The sequence below is a fragment of the Indicator indicator genome, chromosome 25, assembly GCF_027791375.1.
Source record: "Indicator indicator isolate 239-I01 chromosome 25, UM_Iind_1.1, whole genome shotgun sequence".
Classification (NCBI taxonomy): domain Eukaryota; kingdom Metazoa; phylum Chordata; class Aves; order Piciformes; family Indicatoridae; genus Indicator; species Indicator indicator.
This window is the reverse complement of record NC_072034.1, coordinates 11,812,842-11,838,832: the sequence shown is the minus strand read 5'-3', so window position 1 is coordinate 11,838,832 and position 25,991 is coordinate 11,812,842.

The window sequence follows — 25,991 nt, the reverse complement described above, 5'->3', positions numbered from 1 at the left end:
CAGCTACCTTCAGGCTAGTTCACTGTCTCACGACAGTGGAATAAAGATCATAGTAGTAGGAGGAGTATTTTTGTTTGTGACATGAGAGGAAAACATCAATGAAGGTCAATGAAGCAAATATCCCTGAAGGCAGATATAAACAAAGGTTTGGGTTTGTATGTGTACTATTTAATAAGTAAAGGATTTTTTAATACTATGTATTTTGCATCTGACTTTAAAACTGCAGAGCTTCTAAGGTGGGTGGGCTACCTTAAACACTGATCTCAGTCAGTGGACCCTATATATGGCCCAGGAAGTTAAGAACAGGTTGCAACAGAGATGTAGGCTGTACCCTCTTTTTCACTTTCTCCTCTACTGGTAACAGGATTTTGCTCTAAGTTGGCTGTGCTGTCCTTCCTGATAGTCACAGCTCACCTGCTTCTCTTCCTCTTTGCTTTAACCACCATCACAAAGGGAAAACTAACCCCTTTACATTATTATCTCCACTTTTTGCCACAGCTTGCTGTAAGGACAAGACAGGGATAGAAGAGGCAGTCTGAATCATCTGCTTACCTTCACTCAGTCACAACAGACAGTGGATGCAGTCTGTTTCCAAACGAGTATTTCTCCTGTGGCACAGCAACTTGTGTAAGTAAAACTCTTTATCAAATTACTCTTGAGGCAAGTTTTGAAGGGAAGAATGTGCAATACTAGGCAGTTCTAGAAAGAAATGGTTTCCAGACAGGATTTTCCTCTGCAGACAATAAACTCTGTCTCTGCCCCTTATGTATGTAATTGATTCAAGGTGGCCTGTCTTGGGCAAACACTGAAGGAGGGGGAGGAATTAAAAATGGTTGTTAGAGTGTGTGGAATGTACGTGGTAAAAACTAAAAGCTGAATATAAGCTTGAACCATACAGCTTTTACAGCCAGAATAAGAAACTTTTCAAAGAACAGCGCTGAAAATTCTTGAGGCTTCAAGTACATGCTTCAGCCTCTTCCTTGTGTCTGCCCTCTTGCTGTGCTAGCTTTGTGCAGTTACATTCTTCCAGAAAAAAAGAAGAGCCTAACAGCTGGTCCCAATTATCCTAACTACAGTGTGGCTACACACATAAACGTCCCCCATTTCCATTTAGTTCCATTGCTTAATGAATGAGTTATTAAAATAGAGAACTGTGGCGTTTGTACTCTGCTCCAGCATTTGTTTCTGTTTACTCACACCAGTGGAGCTCAGTTCACATGATCTCCCTGATGAGAGGCCAATATATTTGATCAGAGAAAAGAGATCTGCAAAATTAACCAGGCACATTAGAAAAGACTGTGTTCAACACAGAATAACACCAAGAGTTCTTCCTGGAACTAAATGGTATTTCTGGAATAATGCTACAAATGAGGACAAGTCTACTGATAAGAATGCCTTTTTTATTTCAGATAAGGGTAACTGAAAATCACCTAACATATTTTGGACCTGAGTGACCTTTATCAAAGTCAAAGACTCCTGGCTATAGCAAGTTAAGGCAGAAACTGTATGCTCTGTACTGTCCTTGACAAAGGTCACGTGAGCCTAAATGTCAGACCTTTCCCATCTCTTTACCTCGAGTAAAAACATTATTTTATGTACTAAAGCTGTCTCCATTCATTTAGTGTTTTAAGGAATTATTTGGGTCCAGTGTGCCCAGAGGAGTTTTGTGTTAGTTTATAACAAATGAGATGTTGAGTTTGGAACAGGCAGCCCCCTGGAGCACCTCCTTCATGCATTAGAGAGTGAAGCTGGGCTGTTCATCCACCCTTGTTTGGGACTCACCTTGCCCTTTCAGAAGTCAGGTGAGAACAAAGAAGAAAGCTTCAGGAGAAAAGCACTCAAACTACAGGGAGTAATATGTCATTAATATATAGCCAGTGCTTTTTCAGGCTGTCCTCTATAAATAGTTTTCACCAGAGGCCAATTTCCTGTCATATGTAGTGCTCAGAATGGTCATGCACAGGAACCATTCCTCTCACCAGACCTGGTCTCCTCTGCCCAGTTGTCCTCACTGGTTTCTTCTGAACTTAAGAACAGGCTGCTCTGCAACTGGACTGAAACAGACCATGCTCAGTTGTCTAGGCACTATTTGTCAATATCTTGGACCAGAGATTTTGGGAAAAGTATTCTTTGGAGTCACTGAATGTATTTCTGTGGCCTTATACTTGACCTAATGCTTAAAATACTGTTCTAAAGAATTTCTAATTTTTTCTCTAATTACAAATAATGCAATTATTTAGCATTATCAGTGTCTCTATCCAGGACAACTCAGTCCATAAAGATAATGAAGTTACAGCCTCAGAAACTCTCGAGATCTGGGTGTTCTGTGAGAAGATCTGTAGGGAATGAGACCTTGGCACTGTAAGTACAGTGGCCAGTGGAAGGCTTTCAGCTTCATAATTTCAAAAAGCCCAGAAGATATTTTGGGATAACTCTCTGATGAGGGGGTACTGGGACAATAGCAGGGCCAGTATGATGTTTTAGAAGGTAACAGAAGGCTGGCCACCCCCAGGGAAGTAGATGAGAGGCCATGGTTTCCTGCACCCATTCAGCTTTAGCTGAATGACAGGAAAACTGCAAGTGTGGGAAGAGCAGGAAAGGGTAAGTTCTTGTCTGGTTCTGTGCTATAACTTCCTGCAACATTTTGCAGTCAGTATGGGAAAGGGAGAGAAGGCTTCACTTTGCCCTGGCCATGTAAATTCCTGGTAACTGTTATATTCATGCTGAAGGAAGATTAATTTTTTCCTGATGGTCTTCCAAATCAGTCCATCCTTTACTCCCTTTCCGTCTTTCCCCCCGCTAACACTTTCCTCAGGAGCATTCTCTTCAGTCTTGACTGGGGATACAAGTAATTAATTTGACCAAACTAGAATTCTCAATCTGGATTTGCAAGATGTCAGGGTATCTGTTTTTGGCACTTGATTTCATCTGAGCCTGAACTTGGGCAGATGTGCTACATGAATTTAACAGCATATCTGGCAGTTCTCTTATTTTGATCTGTGAAGTTCCTGTTAAAAATCTAACTCATAAATGTGAATTATCCACGGATAAAATGTCTAGGTAGGTGTAAACTGTTCCTGAAGAGAACACAGCAGCATAATCCAGGAAAATTAAAAGGAATGTTTAATGTTATTTTTAACTTGTTTTGAGAAAGCATTTTTCTTAAGCGTGCTTCATATAATTGTTCTTATGTTTTCTAATGAGTCGATTTATGCCAAATTAAAACAAAAAAACAACAACAACAAAAAAAAAAACCCAAAAAACCAAAACCCACTCAGAACTATCAAAGTTGGTTGTTGCTACTTTAATTCAGTTCCCATTTAATTAATGCTGCTGGCCAGTTTTGGCTGAGTCAGATTGGCATTGGACTGTTGCAAGCTGCATTTGAAAATGCTCTCTGAAAGAATATTATCTAGATTTAGTATAGGAAAGAAATAGAACTCTTCTTTGCTTGAAAAGAAGGATCACATCACATTCACTCAGATCCGTCCCTTCAGTTGCTAAATAAGGCAAGCATTTAGAATAGACAAACAGAACACTCAGGGGTTTACCCTTCATTTGATTTTTACCTACCTTTGAAATTATGTCTCATAGAATTGTTTATTCAAGATCTGATAAATCTCAGGATTCCCTAATACAATGGGAGAAACAAAGGTTGCAAGAGCCTGCAAACCCCTTATTCTAATACCTTGAGACAAGATAAGAATGGCATCTACAAATAAATGGACTCCTAATTAAATGGTGTTTATGCTTTAAGAATATTTTGCTATTTCTTTTGGAGAGTGACTGACCTACTTTGGCCATATCTACTATGACACTCATGTACTATCTGAGCAGATTACATTAGCCATACTGTGGGAGGCTTTCTTTGTTTCTTTTTTTTTTTTTTTTTTGGTTAGAAAAACCAGCATACTATACAAGCTTCCTTCTCCCTCTTGAAACAGGATGTGACCTCCTCCTTTCACCCTATGTTTAAGGCAGGCTGTCTGAGAAGTGAGCCTGGCAACTTAAGTCTCAGTGGGGTAGAAATCTTGTTTGGGAAACGGGCTGAGATTGTCTAACCTCCAGGCAGAGGGTAGCTGCACCACTGCGAAAACATGTGTTAGGCTTTGTGAATATAACAGGGCATTTTTGTTACAGAAAACAAGTCCATGGCAGCATTTTGTATGATATCAAAGGAAGCTACTACATGGCAAGGAACTTGCTCAAAATATAAAAAAAGAGGGAGGGAGAAGGAAAGAAAAGGTTATACAAAAGACCTTTGTGTATCTCCTAGGGCAGCTCTACATCAGGACGCTTCTACTACAGAATGTTCTTCTGTAGTAACACAAGAGAGTGAACGTTGACTCTCCTTTAACCAAGTGGTTACAAGTGTTTTTTAAGGTAATTATAAAATGCCTAACATTTTGCCATTTGCTTGCACTAGTTCTGGCCTGCTGCCTGAAGTTCACAGGGATTTTTCAAATGCAAATGTTTAATATAATCTCCTGGCTTGTCTATTCCATATTTTAAAATACTAAAACATCAACACTTCCAGAATGATAAACAGCAAATCAGATACCACTGTATGCTTGGATGCTTCCTACTTTAGAAATAGATCTCCAATGTAAGGAATATAGTTTCAATTTACTGCTTTAAATTATAATATCAAAGAAGGCTTCTCACTGTCATCAAGAAGGATATTTTCAGAGAAGTTATTTATAATAATAAGAAAGATTTTTTTTTTTTCTCCCCCTAGGCATATGGCCTGCATTTTATGGCAGAGTGAGGAACTTAGTTGCATTTCTGGATTATAAGGATGGGGTTTTCACATCACTGATGACCAGCTTTATTTCTACCAAGGACACTAAATTTTTGTTATTGATTTAAGTTAATTCAATCAAGCAGTGCTGAATGCTTTTGGAAATTCCATTTGTCCTCCAGTATAACCCAGTGTGACTTAAATTAGGTGTTCATTTATTGTCTCCTGATTTAGCTGGAAACTAATTTACTAATTGTATTTTTTTTTTTTTTACTACTATACAATTTTATTTATATTTCTAAAAGTACTGGCAATAGCTTCAAAACTGTCTCTTACTGTCCCATTTGAAAAAAAAAAAAAGAGATTTTTCACTCCTAAATCACTGAATTATCTAATGAATCAGCATTTCTCACCCCTCACTGCTCCTTACTTCACAAATGTGATCTACTTGCTGAATCCATTTTGGATGGAACTATTTCCATTTTTCAGAAACATTTTATTTTGAGCCTCACTCCTTCACATAAATAAAACTAAATTACAAAATACTTCAAATGTTAAACTCAGGATGGCACAAGACATATCCTTACTGTCTTAAAGTATAAAAGAATGGTTCATTAGTGTCTGAAATATTCTGTCACAAATTAATTTCTGAAGGTAATGCCTTACATAGCAACCCCTTAAAATTGCCTAACTGGACTTTTTATGCTGTGATTGATTTTAGACTTAGCTCCCCAGAGAGGCTCCTGTGTCCATCAGTGGGGTTTGGAGGGGGACCAAAGAACAACATGCAGTCAGGTAAGAGGCTCTGCCAGGGTGGAACAAGGCTATAGTCTCCAGAACAGGGTGAGTTTGCCAGTCAAGTCTATAAAGAATTCTTTAATAATATTACTTTTGGCTGAGTCTCAGTTGTCTCTCCTTTCTCCCTTTTTCATAGTACTCATTTTGGCAGAGCTCAGAAAATTCTTGGTTCTCACAAAGTTCCTAAAGTGTAGCATTTAAAGTTTTGAGACAATGAGCTGCCCCAGAAAGGATTCCTGTTCTGACATATTCAAGCTCTGAAACAGTTATGCAGGATGGAGGACAGACACTAAATAGCACTGGCAGTAACAGGGAAAAGTATCTTCAGCTAGTGAAGTGATTCTGTTCTGAGAAGTGTTTGATTTGATTTCTCTCTTTTCACTTCATCTATTTCAAATATCTAGGAAGTAACATTAATCAAGAAGGTTAAAGTGTCAGAGTTTTTTTAATTTCTAAGAACTTCCATTGTTGAAATACATACAGTGTAGGAAAAAAAAGAAATCCACTTTTTGAGATGCACTTTTTATAGAGAACAGTGATAACTTATAGCAAAGGAAATCAGTGTAAGTATAGATCCTGTTAGATTTTTGCTGTTCTACAACGTGTAGAAAACTTGGAATCATATAGTCCTGTGGAAGAGGTGAGATAAAGAAATTGAGACCTCCAAAAATAGTGGATTTTTTTGTTGTTTTCTTCTGGAAACCATGGGGAGGGGGGGGGGGGGAAATCTCTGTGAAATGTCAGCAGTATAATTTGTCAAAGTAGCAGCACATAGATGGACTCCACATCTGGGCCATGCTTCAGTGTTTTTTAAACATGAGCTGAAGTATGTGCACGTCAATAGCTTCTGCTAGACTTGTTAGTGCTGCTTGCATAGCAATACTTAACAGTGCACTAAGGGTTTGACTACTGCAAGGTCAAAACATTCATTCACATTTAATGATTTCTGGAAGTTCTTCTTCATTCTTAAACCTCACAGACTTCAAAGATAAGGACTGTTATGAGCTGGTGCTCATTAATGACTAATCAAATGCCTGTTCCCTGAAAGTGTTATGTGCTGTTGTTATGAGGCACAGTTGTAATAGTTCTGTTGGTATTTGCAGCTAATATCTGAGCAGTAGAAATATGCTAAAAAAAAAAACAAAAACAAAAACCCTCTGGCATTATAAAAAGAAAATTCATTATTAACTGCCAATTTTTACTGCTGGACTGTGGGGCAGGCATTGATTTTTATCAAAATGTGCCTGTTATTTAAATGTGTGGTCTGCATATTACTAGACCTTGACATACTAATAGGCTTTTAAAATGTATTATTCTACCATACATTGTAGTGGCCATTATTAAATGTTCCCCAAAGCACCATTCATTTAAACACATGCAAGAAAGTAATTAAAAATGCAAAGTACTAGATAGCTCAGATGTAATATGTTTGTTTCACATTTAAATTATCTAGAATGCCAAGAAGGGCAGGGGTATATCCTAGGAGTGGCAATGCAACTTACTTGCTTTTCTGAGCTACAGAGAAGGGGGTAAAATATCTCATAAGCTTGCAGGCAATGCAGCAAGTTTTGTTTGTTTCTCAAAAACTGGAACTGTGGAAAATTTCCCTGTGGAAAAATAAGCTCCCTAACATTTATTTTCATTAGGCACTTGAATAAAACAGATTAAGATCTCTTTCTTTTTAACAAGAAAGAGTGCTAGTGCTCTCCAAGTGCACTCAAAGAAGAGTCTCTCTAGTGCTCTCCAGTTGTTGCTCCATAGCTTAGCAACATCTGCATTCAAAGGGATCAAAATGTAAGACTCCGTCGCTCTTCCAAGTTGCTCTCTAAACATGACCCTTGTGAGTTATCTGCATGGTTTTCCTAAGGAAGGTGGAAATAAAAATGGCTTCTTCCCCTTTGTAGCCTTAAATCAGAATTAATAAATACTAAGTCAGGTTGAAAAGGAGAAGCAGTATGTGTTTGTGAGTAAAAAGAAGTGTGTTAATGTAAGAGTGTGGACTGTAGAAGTACATTGGATGTGTGGGTTTGGGATGTAATTCCCAGTTTCTCTAATTGCATACTTGCATCAAACTCCACCTTCAAGCAGGACTGCTTTCCACTGATGGTATAGAAATGCAAACTGTTCTGTTTAATGAAAACTTTTCTTATTCCTAACTTTACTTGTATTAGTGGCCAGTAAATAAACGCTAATTGCATGCCCTAGAGAAAATAGCTCTCTACAATTTTTACCTGCTTAGGGAGTTTCCTGAGGACAAATGGCTGTTACTGAGCCTTTTACCTATGAATATGCAAGACAAGATCTGTTATTTAGTGTTCACAGAGAGGTTCACCACCCAGCCTATCCTTGAACCTTTACCTTTGCTAGATGGTAAGACTCCTTACTGAGAAAAGGTCTCTGTTTTAATATGAGTTCAGCTTGTTCAACATTCACGGCAAGAAACACAGAGCATTGCAGGCAGGGACACAACCACGTTTCACACATGACAGAAATGCTTCCTTATTTTTGTGGAAATTTTTCTTGAGGCATCAGGACTACATTTAGCTTTTTTTGTAGCTTCCTTGCATTAGTGGCTTTTTAATAGACATCTGTGTCTGTTATTTCTAGCTGAAAATTTCGTAGCATAAACCAGAAACTACTACTAGTCCCTCATTGCGTGACCTTATGCTTTTTTTTATCGTAGCACTCATTCCTTTTCTATAACTTCACATCTCAGAATGTTCCTTTTTCCTTGTATAATACTCTTTGAATTCCCAGTGCATCAGGGAATATATCAGCATGCTTCTACTTCATCTGTCAAGATGATTAATGAAAATAACACATAAGACTGTTCACAAGAGGGATCCTTGAAGAACCGTATCAGAAACATCCCTCTAGTCTCAGCTTTTAATGTAACTTGTTATCTGTGATTTATCCAGTTCCTTATCCATCTTATTCTGCATATTTCCTCAGCTGATATTTCCTGTGTGCCCTAGTGCTTAGTTCTGCACTGAGAGCAAATTTTTTTTTTTCCATCACCATTTGTTTATTGTCAGACTATTAGCATGTACACCTAGCCTTGTAGCTGCATAATAAAATCATATTGGGATGAATCTGTCAGGATGAATGAAAGAAAGGTCTTCTGTCCAGAGTACTAGGAAGACTATTCCTGAAAACTGTGCAGGAGGATTGAATGTTTTCCAAAGTTCACAGCTGAATGCAGATTAGGTTAGGATACCTACGAAGTGTTATATCAATTATTTTACAGGTATCTTGTCTCTCTGATGGCAGTTTCTTTTCAACAAGTAACTTACACTGAGGTCCTCAAATTAACCAGCCAGTATATGATATTAATACATATATGATATTTGTAGTAGTAAATTTCTGTATGGCTTTCACAGTTTCCCCAGTTATAATTGTAAACATCCCTGTGCCATAAAAGCAACTGTTCCTTTTGCCAAGTCAAAAGCAAAAACGAAGTCTCCTGTTTTCTGAATGAGTTCTTCCAGTTTTTGAGCTCCTGCTTCAAAATCTGGGTATATTTGTTGATTTTCTTGTGTTCTGTAGGGAAAGGAAAGAAAGCTCCAAGAACAGTTAGTTAGTGTTGAAGAAGTAACTAACTTCATGAAGTTAGCCTGAAGACAGCAAAGTACAGAGTATGCCCTTTCTTTCTTTCTCAGTCTCCCTTTCTTTCTGCAAACAGTTGCTGGAATGCAAGGAATTCGGTGTTGTAGGAGGTCATATTGGAAGTTATCATCATATCCTTCAGGGCAGATCAAATCATTCCATCTCTTCACAATCTCTTTCTGGTCTACCACTGCTTCCTCAATCTGTATGAAAAGTTGCATCTGATCTCAAAGTGGTCATCTGGAAACTAGGAAAAGTTCTGCAGGAAAAAGCAAGAGAAAGAAGGCTCAAAATATGTTTTTTTTAATGGTCCTTGCATTTTATTCTAAGTGTTGAATCATAAATAATAGCTCAGCTTCAGCTAGGATGTAGACTATTGTGAGATGCTGTACACATCTGAGTTTTATTCTTCAAGAAGGGGTCTGGAATCAGGAATCACCAGCCTTCAGGGATAATCATATACACTGGTAATGAAAACCGTTAAGATGCTACTAAATTGCTCCATGTTGCTCACTGTACATCTTTCTAAAGTAATGTGGTGGGAAAAGATGGAAGGTGACAGCTGAAGAGGTCATGGAGTCTCTGTTAGAAGTGTTTAAAACCTGGACACAGTTCTGGCAACCTGCTGTAGGTGACCCTACTTGAGCAGAAGCATTTGACTGGAGGATCTGAGGAGATCCCACCCAGCTTCAATAAATATGACCCTTTCTTACAAGAAAAGGAGGGCTAAATTAGAAAGATTTAGAATGGCTAACCTTGCAACCTCTTTATCTGGCCAATGTCTAAGCTTTTATACCAGTGTATGTAGATTTCCAAAATCCAGTCTAAAGCTGAGCTCAGTAATTTTGCCAGTCTCTCTCTCACTGCTATTTTAAAGAGACTGTCATTTCTGACATTGCCCCAGGGCAGACCATACATACGATTTAATGAGCCACCAAGGTTGGTGTGGACCTGAAAAAGACTCAGTTTGGATCTGTGGGGCTGGTAGATCCAAGAACTGTTCTTCACTCTCCACTTGGTTAAGGATGTACCATCATTAAATTGAGAGACTTGGAATCTTGTTTGTTCCTCCTGAGAATGAAAGGTAGAAAAGAAGACCTGGTCATCTGAGGCCTGCCTGGAACTCTGTGTAGTAAACAACATAGCTTTGGGGCTCTGGGAATTGTTCCAAGAGGTGGAAAAGAATTTGTTTGGTTTGCAGGATTGGTGAGTGATGGATGAGGAAAAAGTAAGATGGCATCTACAATGTATTAATCATTTCTCAAAACAAAGCCCTCTTGGCTTGGTTTTGTTTGTTGTTTGGCTTTTTTCTGCTTTTGCTGTTTTTGTTTCAATACTCTGCTGTGAGAGAGCTTCATTCAGAATCACGCCTTTGGAACATACTTCAGTATTTCTTTTCCTGCTTAATTATATCTCCTTTTGCTCCAGCTTCTTGTCTTCTCTATGGTATTAGCTATCTTTTGCCATAGTCAGGTGCTGTGTTTTTGAATATTATCTGTTTCTACTTTATTCAGAAAGATTGGAATTTTGATCTGAAGGGAGAAAGGGGTTTTGAAGGCAAGTCCTGTGGAATCATTCTCGTAATCTGGGATTTTGAATCCCAGAAGGTCTTTCTGAAATAAAACTTCTACTGATTTCAACAGGAGTATTCCTTTCATATTCAGTGAGGAATGCTTTATGCAATTCAAATCTGGTAAATTAAAAATAAAAATGAAAAAAAGCTACAAACATATTCTATTCTCTGACGTTATAGGAAGCACTTATTTGTTCTTTTCTACAAGTTTATTACATGTTTAATTTAACAAAAGGAGCAGAGAGGTTTACTGGGCTTTTAGATACACAATTAAGTTTCTGGAGTGACTCTTAATTCTCTGAACCAGCTTCCAGTAAGAGTCAGAAACAAATGAGGGGGAATGAAGTAGGTAAATCTTAAACTAATATGTGATTACAGTTCCAGTTGCCCTGAGGACTCCAAGGGTTATCATGTGAATTCAAATGCTCTCTCTATATATATGTGTGTATGTAGACACATTTGTGACACAGACCTTACTATAAGGTTCAAGGAAATAAGCTCCCACCTTTTAGTAAAGTATCAATGGGACACACAGGACTATGTGCAAATCAGTGCATAGAAGGTGTCTTCTTCCCTGCCCAACAATTAATTGTTTTCCAGGGACTCTGCCAGTCTTGTTACTTAATGTGGTTCAGGCATTGCACATTTAGAGCAGAGAAAAAGAATGGTTTAAGGCATTTTAATTTTCTGACAAGGAGTTTTCTAGTCAAGGATACGAGATACACAAGAAAGTGATGGTCATACAGGTTCCATGGTGAAAACTCAGCTCTTTTTCCCTTTGCAGAGCTGCAGCACAGCTCCGTGAACAACCTTAATGGAAACATGAGTGGAAAACAGGGCACTTCTCAAATAAGAGGCCTCAGATCGTCTTTTTCCCCGACCCCTCCCTTTCCCGAGCCTCCACTGTGACAGATAATGAACTCTGACAAGTACACTCCTGTGGTGTGGAAGTACAGGTCTGAGATTTTGTGAAGGATTATACTTCACCATCCATGTGCTTGAGTCATTAAGGGAGGAAAAGTGACTTTTGTTATCATTTCAATTTTTCCCTGCATTAATTCCTATGGGTTTGAAACAACATTGGCAATGCTTACATCATGCTGCGCTGAGAACAGGGAGACTCCATGAACTAATCTCCCACCACCCACATGCAGCTCAGGAACTGCTCGACACTTCCCAGTTCAAAGCACCCTAAGACTTCATTTCTACACTTCTTCTTGAGTTTGGCTTGGTTTATGAGTGCTTTGAACAGTAAGACAGAATTTGCACTAACTGTCCTCTGGAGCGGTTTGAAGCTACAATGTGAGAGGGTGAAAACAGAAAGAGAGGGACAGGAACTCCAGAAATAGCATTGGCTCTTGAGAAAAAGCAAGCAAGGGCTCAAAGTGCCTAGCAAGGCCCTACTGTCAGTACTTCTGAGTGAAATAGTATAGAGTTCTACCTCAAATTTCATGAAAACAAAAAAGTACATTTGCCCATAAGTTACAAAGGTGCAGCTTAGAGGGGTGCAAATTAATTCTGGGCAAGTGAACTCCAAAATCAGGGAGAAGCGTGAAAACAGTTTGAGTTAATTAGCAGGCTGAGAAAAGCAGGGATGTCAGGGTGGTAGGATGTCTCTCTTGCACCAGTTATTTGGGCTTCTACCTTTCTGGTTTTGATATGCATGTTGCTCCTCAGGTTTGACTTGAACCTCCAGTTATTTACGTGTAGGAAAGCTTGCATGGCTGTGATAGACTCACAGGAAAAAACACTTTTCCCTTTGTTCTATGGTGAGTATATTTCCATAAGCAAGACTGGGCCACTGTCATCTGACAACCCTACATGTTAGCAGAGAATGGTAATTAATAACCAGAACAAATAACAGGACCTTCTTAGTCATCACTTGATGGATTTTACATACCAGACCTGTCCTTATGCCTGGAGCAGTAATAAACTACTCCATGTGTAGTTCTTCTGAGACTTCTCCACAGGAAATTTTACATCATCCTTCTTTGTAGAAGCTTTGTTAATAAACCTAACCAAGAATGCATTTCCTTTTACAGTGTTTCAAGTCAGTGAAAAGGCCTTTCAGCCTCTCAAGAACTGTTCCTATTGTAAGTCTGTATATCCCTCTCTTCAGTGAGGAATTCGCATTTCAAACATATTTCTGAGAGGAGCTAGGGGCTGTCCTATCCCAAGAGGTCAATGGATAGAAGTATCTATCTAGACCAAATTGCATCTAAAGCTTATTGATGACAGAAAAGGAATGTCTTACTGTTGAAAGGCTTTGAATGTCTTCACAACTGCCTCTTCAGTAACCAGTCAGAATTGATGACTCTTTCAGACATCTGACTTTCCGGGAAAATGTCAGTATCTGAAATAAAATGATGGTACTTAGCCCTCAGCCCTGTTCTCTCGGAAGCAGGATACTGTATTTCCATTTCTTTAGCATGGAAGAATTTGACATTTGCTATATGGGTCTGATGACCCTTGCTTACTTGTATGTGAATGTCTAAGGAGTGCTCAAACTCAAGAATAGCTCAGCATCGAAAGGGATTAAGGACTGAAGTTGTCAGGAGAGATTTAGATCTTCTGCAAGGTAATAATCCCCTGTCTTATTTGCTGCTGATAATCATGGAAAAGCAAGAAACGAAGGAAGAAGCTTCAGGAAGAAATTGCTTTTACAAAGATAGAACTCATTTGTTTCATGGATTAGGTCTGTAATCACAAAGACTTCTCCATAGCTGGCCACCTGAAATAATGGATTTTCCCTGCTTACCAGTTTCTTATTCCAAGCATTTTTTTCCCTTACTTATGTTTGAAGTGGAGGGGTTGGGGTTGTAATTTTCTTATTAGAGATCTTTATGAGTTTATTTTGTGTTCTCAGAGGCTTTGATTTCCTTAAAACTGAAAGACTTTACATGTAATTTTACACTTTTCTTTCTCTTATTCTTGTGCCTTATGCCTCTCTCATTTTTTCCACTCCTTTCTTTTTCTTCTTACCTTCAGCTCCTCTCCTCATTTCCTTCTTTCTTTTGCTTTCCTGATCTTAATTGCTGCTTTTGAAAAGCTGGAGTGAAAAAGGGGCTTAAATAGTTTTTTCCACAGCAATAATGGACATTACTGCAATATCTCTGAACACCTACTAAGAGCTTATGGAAAGAAGGCTTTCTTTCTTGTTTCCTTAAACTGTGCTTTAAACAGTCTGAGAGTGCATCATTGTACTCTTAGGCAAAAGGTCTCAAGGTGAAGTCAGTAAGTGCATTACATGGCTACTAGGACTCAGTGATGCAATAACATGATACCAACTAGTGAAGTTCTATGGATAAATTGGAAATTTATATGATTGTTATAGATTAATTTATAAAGCATTCATAATTCTAAAGTGTTTTAACTATATATTGAAATTGTAGATACTTAGTAATGTGACAGTGTTAGTAGGGATCTAAAAGGAATCAATATTTGTAAAATTGTCTTTGATATTTTTTAATTCATTTTTTTAGGAGTATAGGAAACCAGGTGAACTTTAAACTGGATCAGAGAGGTTAGAGTTACCCTGATCCTATTTGATGATCAGTGTCTTCTGCCACCAAGTGCTCAAGTTCCTGGGGCAAGCATTCATGGTCTTGGAGGACTGATCACAAAATGAACACTTCCTTAAGCCAGTTCAGCTTATGCTGGTCTTTCGTGATAAGTAACCTGCTTAGCCTGAGGGGAAAGTAAGAGGAATGAGCTTGTCTGGATAAATCTTGCTATTTCACACCAACTTTACCCCTTTCATGCTCTCCCTCCTACTACTCATTTACATGCTGTCTGCACATATATTGACACATTCAGGCTGAGAAGGAATGTTCATACATATTGGGAAGACTCTATGTGTCCATATGCTTTCTGCCTCTCCCAGTGCATGTTTTCTCTGGCTGTGTTTCATGTGAAGCAGTGATACAAACCTGCCAGTATTCCCGACATTGGATGGAACAGTTTCATGAACAATCCAGGAGAATGGTAAAATTCTCTGGGAGAATAATGAAAACCTTATAGAATGATAAAAGCCCCAGTCATTTATACCCTGACTACATAGCACTGCTATGCTGTCTGTCCACAAGGAATAAAAACACCTATTCAGAAAGAAGGAAAGAAATGAAACTGCATATTTTAACCCCCAGTCTTCGTGTCATGGTCTTGGTTCAGCAGCGAAATAATTTGGCAATAAATTGTAACAGGTTTTCAACTGGGACAGATTAAGTGAAAATGCTAACAGATACTTCCATGCTAAAATTTCTCCACTGTGTTTCGATGAATGTGTGCTTTTCAAAGTACAAAAGACATGCAGGACATAGACACCATAACTTTGAATGCACTGGATATGGCATCTGTTGTAGTGACACCAAGCATAGCAGGAATTAATGCAGAGAAAATGGCAGCATTGTCTGATGATGAAATTTTAACCTCCAAATAGGCACGAAGTAGGATGACTAAGTTTTGTGTCTTCATTATGGAGTGTGGGACAATACAATTTTTTTTTATGGTAATTTGTTCAGTGGCAGATGATCTTAGCCTGTAAAAATGAGTGGATAAAGCTGAATGTGAGGTGTCCCTGCCCGTGGCAGGGAGGTTGGAGCTCGAGGATCCTTGAGGTCCCTTCCAACTCTGACAATTCTATGATACTATGAATACAGAGAGGATCTCGGCATAAAGGAAGGCAGCAAATTTGTATAATCCTTCAAAAAGCATCAAAATTTCACAGCTTTAGCCAAATCAAACTCAGTTTGTCTACCTTTATCCTTATTACTTCACCCCTTAACTTGGTAGTTGTCTTTATGTATAGCTTCTATGCTGTCATACATCAGTATTTAATCTTTTACTTCAGACAAGGCAGGAATTATTTTACATCCTTTTCAGATGTTTCTTATTAGTATCTTGAAAGCAGAGAGACCTCCCTCCCAGCATTTCCTGCTCAGAAAGCCTTCAGTTCTAAATGTCTAGAGAATATCTGAAAATACTTGTTTACAAAAACATTTTTAGAACTTAGCTGCATACTCAGAGCCAGGCTGGATGTGAAGAACATTTGCAGTGGTCCGTATAACCAGAGCCGGAATATGAGCTGTTCACAGGCAGAAAGGTCTTGAAGAGTCAAAAAGAGAATTGTAAGTTTGATAAAGTTTTGTTTAGTCGAAGATCTAAATAAATTCCTGAAGTTTTTCCTCTTGCTTTCAGCTACTTGACGCCTTTTGATCATTTACAGATGGCTCATGTGGGACTGTTACATGAGATCCAAGGGCAAACATTTTGCAGGCTTCCAAGCCCAGTTAATCCAAAGAATAAGTAATAAATTGGATACTTCAAGCTGCTCTGCTACCATTTTGCAGAATGTAACTCCACCCTTCAGGACCAGTGGCTGAGGCTTAACCGGGAACACAGAAATAGAGGCAATCCTTGCTCTGAAGATTAATAACTTAAATAGGTTTGATACTTTGGTCTTATTTTGAACCACAGAGATGTCTGGTTTTAAAATCCACTGTCTAACCTGAACTGCAAATCTCCACACAGTTTTCAGTACAGCCAAGAAGGAAAGATAATGCCTTTTTATTTAAAAATGTATCAAACAGAGACAGAAAGAAATTATAACTATAAAAAAAAAAAACACAAACAAACCTTGTCATTTTTAAACTGATGCATGTATGTTAAAGACCATTTGTCTGAATGTCAGTTGTGGGATTCTGTTATTGGCATCCTGTGGACTAAAAAGATTTCTTTTTAGATAACAGTCCTGGGAGCATATGTTGCTTCTTTGTTATTGTAAATGCAATGTCACTTGTAGATGGGCTTGCTAAGAAAAGACTGGATGAGGCACCTAGTGCCATGGTCTAGTTGATTAGTTAGAGTTGGGTATTTGGTTGGACTTCATGATCTTGGAGGTCTCTTCTAACCTGGTTCATTCTGCGACCTGGGCTTCCTTTCTCAGAGAATTAAAGATTTATTTTTTGTATCCTTCAAGTAAAACACATCCACAGGGCTACATTGTTAGAGATATTTCCCTCCATAAAGGGAGATTTGAATCTGGTTAGAACAGAAAAAACAAACAAAGAAAAAAACCACCAAGAAACCTAAACAGACTTTCAATTATTCTAATCTGCATGATTTTAATGCTACAGCAGCATCACTACAAGAAAAACCTAGCTATGTTCCAAGGAAAGATGTTATTGCACATTGCTTTTGTATTCAAGGAGTTCATGTTTTTTCTCAGGAAATACCTCGTCCATATTCAGGAAAGTTCAGTCTACCCGATCAGCATGTCCATGTTTTTGTGAGGAACTGCCTAGACTTATGATTCCCATTTTACTTGTTGATTATAAAATGCATCATCATTTTTCAGCACAGTTTTCTAATGCACTTCAGCAAATTCATCCTAAGACATTTTTCTGCCCATCTGTTTAAAACACTGCTGTGCACTTTTGTGAGATAAGTTACAAATCTGAACACCTTTTAATTTCATGTTTTTCCCATTTAGAAATGATGATGATGTGAATTTTTTTCTGATGTAGCTTTTTTTCCCCCCTCTGTCTAATGGGTTGTCCCAACATCCAGCAGACAGTTGTTATGGGAGCTTCCAGCATAAGTTATTTTATCCAGCCTGGCAAAAACACAGCTGAGTATCAAAGGGATATTAACATTTCAGTTTGCCAAGAGTGGCAGACCTGATTCAAAGCTGGCTCAGAAGACTGCAAATAATGGCCTGTTAAAGAAAGGTGACAGATTATTTCATGCTGTGTTTCATGTGCAAGCTAAAAGCATGCTGTGAGACCTGGCTGAGGCCCTAAAGAGGAAAATACATCTTTATGGCAATATTTGGCTAACAAAAAAAGAGAGAGAGAGACAAATCTCAGTACATTCTTTTAGTCCACATGCATAGGCTGGGATAATAATTAGTAAGGATTTTCACCTCTCTTTTGGCTCGCAAGTGGTTGGCAATCACATGGTAGGGCTGGGCAATGTCTTCATTCATGCTTCCTGAGTAACTTTTGTGAATAATTTGCAGCTTCTTGCTTGTTCATAAGTGCTTCACCAGTCACAAATTTCTGATGTGCAAGCTGTTTTCTTTGGAAACGCAGGTCACAGAGCGTCTGCTCCCTTGCTGGATCAGAATGAAGGTTTGGATGCAAATTTTTGTGATGACGAATTTAATACTTTTTTTTTTTTTTTTTCCTTCGCCATTTGAAGATGCTTGCATTTCCCAACAGAACATGGTCCTGTCAGTGTTTTTTGGATCAGGTCTGGTGCTGAATTTCTGAAAAAATAATTATCTACAGGAAAATGCAAACCATATGTCTGTACCTGCTTCTATAAAATGATATGCATATACAACTATCCAGGAAGTACTGTAGATCTTGGGGGCCCTACTTAGACTAAATTAAACATATTTTGGGTCTCACAGTTCTTGGAAGGTAGTGCAGTGGTCTAATGCACTAGTCCAGACTATTAATGGAAAATATTTCTTTTCCAGTATGCGTGCCAAAACCCACACTCAGTGGAGCTTTAGAGAGGAAACTTGAGAGTGGGTGATGCATGCTATTTCCTATCTCGAGTCTGCCTGTCTGCTCTTGCATCTCCAATAAATCTGAGCAGCAAAACTTTGTGCTGTAATAGACTCCTTACATCAGTCTTACAGAGCGATGGGGTAACTCAAGCAGGATCTTTGCAGTTCAAAAAGAAGCAAATGCATCTTCTCGGTAATGGGAATCGGATTTCTCTCTCTGAGTGGGAGGCACTGTTTCCTTCAGTACTTCCTGTGGCTGATGCAATTTGTAACCTCCCCCTTTAAGCTCAGTGCCATCTTGTCCCATTTTAGCTTTTCAAACTCAAAACAGGTGCATTCGCTTGATGAATGTGAACAGGGTTGAACATCATTAGCCAGGGCTCAAGGTGTCTTGGCTGCCATGGTTGGTGTAATTTTCAGTGTCGTTCAATGTACATTCACTGATGGGTGAATTTGTATAATAATTTCTAATGGTTTGCTTTGATCAAACCCCCTCAGCCTGTGGGCAAGACACTGGAAGATGTGACTAGAGCAGATGAGATGCAGGTGAGAATGTGGAAGGTATTTACAGCCGTATGTTGAAAAGGTCTTAGCTATGTTATCATTATCAGGGAAAATCAGTGCCTCTGGAAAGGCAGATTGGTGATGAGTAAGTGTGGTGCAAAGCCTTTGTCATGCTTCCTCCCTACTGGGGTTTCTGTTGCTATAGATTGCCATTTCAATGCAATTTCAAGGAAGCAACATCCACGAGAGAGAGCTGGTCCCCTTGCAGGCTGCTGACCACGGTGTCCTCGAGCTACCAAGACAAGAAGTTACAAACCCTCTCTCTGCAGCAAAGTTCCTGTCAGTCACACTAGCAAGAGGCTTGCCCAAGGCACACTATCAGCCAAGATAACAGCTACTCTACATATCACAACCAAGGAGAGAGAGGATGAAGGCAGCATGGTTTGGGGAACACAGCTGACAGTGATCTCCTGGGTGATGAACTGCAGCCACTGAAGTTTTAAAGCATTAAGAATGAACAAGTCAGATTTTCAAATATGCTTGTATTTAGTAAGGTGTGAAGGAACACATTTGCCATTTATTGAAATAGTCCTGGGGCACAGGTTTTCAAGCAATTTTTTATTGAAGTGGTTATTGCAGTAGCTAATCCTTGCAAAAGCATGTTTGTGAGCATTTTCTAGGTCACAGAAAAGGCAAGAACAAAAACATTTGGAAGAAACCCCATGTTTTTCTTGCTTTTCTTTTTTCTCATTATTGAAGCTAGATCATTCTCAAATGACTATGAAGAAAGCAACAAACTGAAAATGAATTAGACTTATGCACAGGGTAAGTAAGACTTGAAAAAAAAATCTGGTGGGGGTAAAACTACTTGACTTTTTTAATCTCTGAGAACTATTTTGATAGTGTCTTTTTAAGCAGATTGCTCCATATCAATTGAAGGAGTTTTTACTAACTTAGGAATATCTGGGAATGGATTAATGCATTCTCACATCTGCCTACACTCATTGGTGCCAGTTTCCCAATGTCATAGACAAACAACACCTTTTTGCAGTGCTTTTTAGCTTCTGCTGTCTTGTTCCAGGCTTAAACTGAGTTAAAACAGCTACTGAAACATTTCCAGCTGGGAGAGGGGAAGCTTTGATAGCTAACCCTATGATGGGTTAAATATGCAGGAGGAAGAACCTATAATATTTGTTCCAGGTAATAGTTATTAAAATATTAGTTCACAGGGGGGGTTCAGTGTGGGGAAAAAAAGAAGTCAGACAGGGCACCAAGAATGCCAGCTTCTTAATTCATTGCATGCATGAGGTCCCTAAAGAAGAAGATTGCAGTCAGTGGATAAGTGGCTATTTCTTTCCTCCAGGGAGTAGTAACAATTCTTGTATCTTCACTTCAAGGAGATGATCACAGTTATGGCAGGAGAATAGTTTTATCCTTCTGTGTCTGCTAAACAGCATTTCTTATTTCTCCTTTGTAAGAGACTGGATTCTTTCTTTTGTCAAATGTTTTCCTCATTAAGATAGGAATTGCTTAGCAGAGCAGTCTTTGCAAGTTCTTGTCCATGTGTCTGAACTGATAAAGAATGGTGCTTTTTAGGAAATAAATCCCTAAGATGTAGACAGGAATTTTATCTTTGTCTGTTTATTTCATAGTCCTTGATGCAATGGCACAGACTTAACTGAGATGTAACTTCTGGTGTGCAGAAACGTTTAGGCTTATGCTTTACAATCAACCATGAACAACTCAGCTTGCTGTGGATCCCAGACGAGGTGCAGACCAGGCAGCTGTGAAAGCTATCTTCTAGCTTGCAGAGAGACACTTTCCAGTTTGTTATATTTAGACACTGGTCAATTTCCGAGATCCTGAAGTACCTTTTTTCTGCACAGGGATTCACACCTAGCAAATATCCAAATATTTCAAGGGTATAGATTGTTCTGCTGTCCATCAATATGGCACAACAGGGGCATGGTGGTGCATTTTGTCCTCTTTGCCCTTCTAATACTCCTCCCATGACTAGTGAAAGCAGTACATGTGGTGTTTCTTCTCTCCCTTTTATCTCCTTGCCCCAAGGTTGTGATGCAGGAGGAAATGATTTTAAATAAGACTGAGTAAAATCAGATGTGGGAGCCCTTTAATCACCTATGTAAAACCAGACAGTGTTGTGCTTACCAGAATTATTTCTCAATCTGTAGCTGCACTTAACCCAACCGATTGGAATGTACATGTCTGTGAGATTTGGACTTGCACAATAGACCAGGTAATGAGCTACATAAATTTTACAGAGTAAGCTGGTATGTGCTTGTGAACCAAATTAAATATAATGGGAGTTAGGTGTGCATTTCATTAGGGGGACAGAGCCCTGATTCTCAAGAGTGGTGTGCAGCTTGCCTGAGACATGAATGCATTTCGATGTGCTGTTGTAAGAGGCTGCTGCAGAATGAGGGTTGCCATAGCAATACAGAAAAATTTTCAACAGCTAATACTTCCTACACAGCTGAATGGAGTGGGCTGAGCAGCAAAACCTGAAACCATCATCATTAACACAACCAAGTTCATTTTAAATACATTTAATAAAAAATATTTTCTTATGTCACACTGGTTACTCTACAGGACCTCGAAGTGCTGCACCAGTGTAACACATAATCTGGAACAGCAGCACTTGAAGGCAGGCACATTCAAGGGGAGTGGTGACAGTCGAGTACCACAACATAATATGGTTCAAACCTTGTTGAAGGACCAAGTGTGGCAGTAAGATAACTGCCAAGTGATGTTGTGTTCATTTGGAATAGATGAGGACTTTGGTTTTGACAGTCCCTTTTGCAGTCAGACTTCACTGTAAACTGCATATTATAGAAGGCTGGAAAAAAAATGAGAAGGAAACTTAGCTCTTTGTCTAAAGCACCTCCTCTATGACCTTTTATTTTTTTTTTTCTCGATTCCTTCTGTACCAGCCTTCTTCCCCTAACAGCCAGCAGTGGATACTTTCAGAAGTTGTATAGACAAAGCAGGGAGATGGTTCTCCCTTCTCTGGCACACCTTGCTAGGAGCTAACTCAACAGGCAGACTTTGTAGTTGATATGTTTATGAGCTGTTACATGTTTAGGGGGAGGGGGCAGTGTTTGTGATTTTTATTTGTTTGAGGTTTTATATAATTTTTATTATTATGGGTTTTTCATTTTTATTTGTTATTTTTGTTTATATTTATTTTTCTTTTCTTGCAGCTTTGCAGATTTGGTTGCTTAAAATCATGAAACTCTCTTGCAGCTCACTTATAAGTTGAATACTTGGAGTTGTTTTGTATTATCAACAAACTTTGTCTTGCCTTTATTAACTGGGTAACTTATGAGTGTGTTGAACACTGTGGGTCTTGGAACAAAGCCTTGTAGGATCTGTGACAGAAAAAATGTTTCATCAGTTGTGAAAACTGAATATTTAACTCATTTCCTATCTTTAAACAGCAATTGATTCACAAGCAGATGCTTTCCTTTTTACTTTCATGGAGCATATGAAATGGTGCGTATGAATGTGGAATCTTCTTTAAAGGGTTTTGAGCATACCTCTCAGAAATTCCAGTCATTGCTAAATCTGACATTGATTCCTAGGGAATGTGGACATTTTCTATACCACTTTTTTCCAGCTTGGGGAGATCAAGTTGCTCAATTGCTAAGGATAATTAAGAACTGTCTGTGATTAAGAACTGTCATAAGTATTCTATAGCTACGTTTCTCATGAGCATGTCCAAAACACTCTGAATACTTAGGTCCAGCTTTCCTGTGCCTTAGGCCTTGGTGCCTTGTTCAGCTGCAGAGGCATAAATCCAGGCAGAGCAGAGTTAGTAGGCTCAAAAGCCTCACACCAAGCACATTGTTCTGAAGCAAGTTTGTTATGAAATCACACTGTCTCCAGTGCTGACAGAGGCTATTTGATTTTTGCTGAATACTGTGCAAAGTAATGAATCTAGCTATGGACTTGCAAAGTTACATTATACAGTCACCCAAGGGGGTTCTCCTTGTCCTTGCTGTGCATACAGAAATGTGCAGTCTAGCAAGTAACTTGTGTGTGGCTGCATATTCTATTTTTCCTCTAAACCCTGCGCTGTCAAAACCTATCTGTCCTGTCACGTGGTAGACCTGTGTGTCAAGCTGTAGCTCAGTCCCTTTTTGAATAAGAAGATGGTGCCTTCATTGCATCCTCTTTTCTTTCTTTCTTCTTCTTCTTCTTTTTTTTTTTTTAATTTTCCATCTCTTTTTTAATTTATGTATTGCTTTTGGTAGTGTCTACCAGACGCTGCCCACATCTTGAAGCACAGGCAGGCTCATGGCTAGCTGGATGCTTGTGTAGTGGGAGGTAGCTGTGTTCTTCTGTAAGCTGACATGCCTGCCTGGCTGGGCCCAGTGGTTGGTGACTTCCAAGAGAAATCCAGCAGTTTTTGTGAACCACACATTTCTGCAGCCTCAGCCATAAGCTATGGCATGCTTTTCCTTGTCGATGATCACAATAGATCTGCACCTTATTATCATGGGTGTCATCTCTGTTTAATGTCACTGTCTTTAAAACATTTCTAGGTTTTTTTAATTGTTTCCCTTTGAGGTAGTTTCATGACTGAGACATTACAGAAGTTGTTTATGTATGAGTATTTTTGTCTTGAGGATCCCCCAAATACTGATAACACAGAGACTGAGAAGGCAACAAGCTGTCAGCAAATATGAAATCTTACAGTGTGAGCAGACTCAGTTCCCTCTCCTTGTTATATCTCTGGGACTGTCAGAAGTGACATGCTACACAATTACTACAATGAGATATACACAGATAAAAAAGATTAAGTAAGAAGGAAGTATACAACAGTCCCCACTTCTGATCTGAATCAAAAACCTAGAGGCAGTTAGCTCTCGCTCCTCATTGTCAGCATTCTGATACCCTATCAGCTGTATTTTCTCAAATTAATGTTTCTACCTTCTCTAAGTTTTAGGGGAAATTAGTGTAATTGGTGGCACTGTCTCAAAGGATTAGGCAGCCAAAATGCTTTGACTTTCAATAAGTTAGAAATCCTTAGGGATACATACTCACTTTACAGTACTAGCAGACTCCTCTTTTTTTTTTTTTTTGTCTTACTTCCCACATTCCCACTCTTACACCAAGGTACATGCCAGCAATAAATAGCAATATCAACAGGTCTGACTCACTTGCCTTGATTCTACTGCTTTTTTTTTTTTGTGCTTTCTCCTGTTGTAGTACTGAGGCATTTTGAATGAGCAAGTCCTTTAGTCCCTCCCTGCAAATCCTCCCTTCCCTGCCATGTCCCCAGAAGGATAGCTTGAGGACTAAGTAGAGAGCAGCTGAGCTTTGCAACATGCAGGAGATGTCCTCAGAAATTTAGTGACATACTCTCAGGAGCGCAACGGCAGAACTCAGAAGCAGAGGGATGGCTTTAGAAAGTGTCTGTGAACATCTGCTGCTAAGCTAACCCAGATGCTTGGGCCCCAGTGTCAATTATCCCAGTTTATGCTATAGTCCAGGCATGTCACAGATCCCTTTTGAAAAGGGGGCTTCAGCTCCTAAGTGATGTCAGAGTATTAGTAACTTTATGATCTCAGCCTGCTAGCTTTTGCCCAAATCCAGAAGAATTGCTGTAGATGGATGAACCATGAAACACTATTTTAGGTGCAGAAAAAATACAAAATCATGGCATTGCTTCTACTATAAAAGTTCTGTTTTAAAGCTTTTCTAAAATGGGGAAGCTAGGAACACTGATTTCTTATACGATGCCTTAAAAAAAAAAAAAAATTCTTTTGTGTCAAAGATACCTCTGTTTGCAGACTTATCCTGTCAGGAAGTTTAACTGGAAATTGCCTGCAATTTTATCACTCTCTGGTGGTTGTGCCCCCCAGAATTAGGGCAGGTAATCAAAATTTTCTTTCTCATTTTTGAATTTTCCTGTGAGAAATCAAACAGGAGAGATCATTTCTAAGGAACCATTTGGCATCGTTCTGAGGAAACAGATACTAGAAAAAAAAACATGAAAAAATTCAAAATTATATTTCCTCTCCCCCAAAGCCTTCCTGCCAGGGAGAAAAACAGGGAAAAGAGAGAGAGAATGAAATAGATGTGAAATCTGAGGGTACTTCAGAAGACACTCTCAAGAAAGAAAAGAAGACATTTATATTTCATAATGTGGTCCCCAATCACCAAAGAAAAAGCATAAAATTAAGCAATTCCCTATAGACATTCTGTATGATAGCACTGCTTTAATAATTAAAACAGAAGTCTTGTTTAAAAGAACTCAATGCACCACTCCCTCCTTCTGAATGCATTACCCCAACTGACTGGGGAGCTCTGCATGAGGCAGTTTGATGGTATCATAGCAGCTATGCTTTCTTTTCATTTATTTCTAACTTCAGTTTCATTCTTTCCTCTTTCTCTTATCACTCTGGATTTCACAGGATGATCTGACTGAAAACCACAGTCCCAGTAGCATGGCATTTCCCAGAAGCAGGCAGACAGGCAGAAGGGAAGCCAAGTGAAAGCTCCCTGGATTTCCTTACACAAGTGATCCCTTTTTATAGTTACAGTAGGTCACATGGAAAACTGGGCACCTTAAACATGCAGTTTCTGCATATAGGACTTTATGGACAAAATGATGACTTAGTAAGACAAATAATAGAAGCTGTGCCTCTGATAAGCCATAATTAAAATATTAATTTGCTACATAGGCTGGAGTTGAAAGGGCAGCAAGATGTACCACAAGCCCTACACCCTAAGCAGAGGAAGGTGATGGCATGCGTAGCTATTGCTGTCATTTTGGGTTACAAGTTTGAAGCTTCTGGTACACCAAAAAATTAGTTCCCCAGAAGACCTATAAGAGAAATTGTCACACCCAGTGCCCAAGAGAAGGATTGGTTAAGGCTGGAGGTTTTTATTGTTGCTGTTGTTATTTAATCCATTGAGCACTGATAGGTAAAATTGGGAGTGGAAATATTTTCTGTAGTTGCTTTGTGAAACATCTGAGGGGGTTGTTTGTTTTTCCTGCACAAACAGAAGAGCTATAAGCCAGTTAAAACTTCACAAAGCACAGGTTGGTAGGAACACACAAAGGATATGAGTGACTAACCAGTGTTTTTTGATCATCTCTTAATTAATTATGACTTCACCAGAAAACAATACTCACAAGAATGAGGCAAATGTTGTAATACATACAAAGGAACTAATTTTCTCCATGTAAATAAACAAATCTTGTTAAGAATACAAACACCTTT